This window comes from Temnothorax curvispinosus, unplaced genomic scaffold, assembly GCF_003070985.1.
Source record: "Temnothorax curvispinosus isolate PA1 unplaced genomic scaffold, ASM307098v1 QBEX01007040.1, whole genome shotgun sequence".
Lineage (NCBI taxonomy): Eukaryota > Metazoa > Arthropoda > Insecta > Hymenoptera > Formicidae > Temnothorax > Temnothorax curvispinosus.
In genome coordinates, this window is record NW_020216820.1 from 1 (window position 1) to 2,098 (window position 2,098).

Consider the following 2,098-nt stretch of genomic DNA (forward strand, 5'->3'; position numbering starts at 1 on the left):
GAAAATAGAGATTTTTTTTTAAATTCTTTTTTGTTATTATTTTTCTTGTATACCTATACAAACAAAGATTATACAAGAGAAAGAAAACATACATGAACAAATTTTATACATAATTATATTTAAAAAAAAATTGTTTCGGGTTACATTTACGTTTAGTTTAGTTTAATTTGCGCAAAATAGAGATTCGAGACGGTACCTTTCCGTCTCTGATTACGTGCAATCGCACATGTACAAAATAACCTTATATAGGCTTACCATTATCTGTACTATTATTTGTACTTTGATTGGTGTGGTACACCAACCTACCTTAATCCTCTTCGTCTTCTTTCTTCCGGCCAGAGTGGACTCACCTTTTGTAATACCTGGCCGTATCATGCCTCGTATAGCCAGAGATTGATAACAAGAAGAAATACTCCTGCTGCCGGCTAATCATCGCCGGCAATAAGCGTAAGAATTTACGCTTTTGTATAATCCGCGAAACACGAACACGTCGCGAAGGGCCCGTTATATTAATTAAATCAATTAAGTACAAAATTAAAAATAAACAATAACAATAATAATTTTTTTAAAACATAAATTAATTTAACATTTAGTCTTTGCGCGCGTTTATTCGTAGCAATTAAGATATAATATTCAATCATTAAAATATATATCCAATAAAAAACAAATTTGAATTTAAAAAAATCTTTATGTCGACAGTTTTAATTCGAAGAGATTCGATTATGACTATGAACTTTATATTAAACTTTATATTATTTTAAATACTAACTTTATAATATGAATAAACTTTAATTTAAAACTAAATAAGCGAAAAATGCTAGACGCGCCATTCAATAGAATCTAAGGCCCATATACGTGTATTCATCGATTCGAACGATTTGTTACTAAATCTCATCTCAAAAGCATGTAGATGAAAAATTCAGATGAATGACGCAAGATCCGGAAAGGATAATAAATTTTTCACACAATTAGAATTGATAAAAATATCTCGTTGTACTGTGCTAATTATTAAAATTATTTTTTGTATAATATGTTATTTTAAAATTATTTTCAAATAATGTAAAACTGTTCGATTCTAAAATAATTACTTAGATAATTAACTAGAAAAAAATCTTCTATTTTATAGCAATAAATATATATGGGATCTTACGTCATATTATTATTTCAATTGGTAAAATCCAGTTATCAATTACCTCAACAGACATATTAATTTATCACTCACCGACCCCGATGCGCAACAGCGGAATTACATCTGCCACGTAGCTACGTTGTATCTGTAATATACGAACATAAAATTCATATTAAAATGGTGTTCAAAAAACCTAATGTTTTGAAACATAATTTCTATGTGCATCAAACTTTTTATTATTCAATTAAATATTAATTTAAATAATGAAACATTTCATGAAAAGGATCTTTACAAGAATAAATTTCTACAATATTAAATTACTTCCTTTCTTCTAATTATTATTTCTAAATTATTGTGAAATAAAGCGAATCAAGAATAAACAAGAAAAAAGTTGCTTTTACACAAATAAATAATATTTACCGCAAAGTTGTTCCGCTCGTGCCCGATACCTCTCCCAGGCCTGCTCCTCCTCTCAGGCTATCCTCTCGGATTATCAGCTCCCTCGATGCGAAGCTGATGCTTCTTCGCGCGTTGATATTTTCTGTAACATAAAAATTATCGAATCGATTAAATAATTGTCACGCGCATTGAACATTTTATTCGTTATTCAGATTAATTCACATTCAAATTACTTCTTCGCAAAAAGGTCTCTACGTTAGAATCAACTTGAATCAAATTTTTCAAATTATTTCTTTTTACTAATTTATATTTTAAAACACGGTTTAATGTAGCAACTGAATAAGCACAAACGAAAAGAGAGATTCTATAATATCTTTAAAAAAAAATAAAAAGTAACAATTACCAGAAGTGTTGATACGCCGATGCCCGATGCCTATCCTAGGCCTCCTCCTTCTCTCAGGCTGCTCGGGATATCAGCTTCGCAGGATTCTCTCGCTGCTCCGAAGTCGCCTTCTGCGTCGTTATTTTCTGAAATATTTAAATGAACGATTCGATTAAGTAAAGACAGAA

General features: G+C 30.1%; 1 long non-coding RNA gene across 1 annotated transcript; it reads right to left on the reverse strand.

Moving 5' to 3' along the window:
• Positions 1-1,184: 1,184 nt before the first annotated feature.
• LOC112456646 lies at positions 1,185-2,038 on the reverse strand. Its single transcript, XR_003040994.1, has 3 exons — positions 1,932-2,038; positions 1,550-1,670; positions 1,185-1,274 (listed from the first exon to the last, which is right to left on the reverse strand). It is a non-coding gene; the product is annotated as an uncharacterized LOC112456646 (long non-coding RNA).
• Between the last annotated feature and the right edge of the window lie 60 nt (positions 2,039-2,098).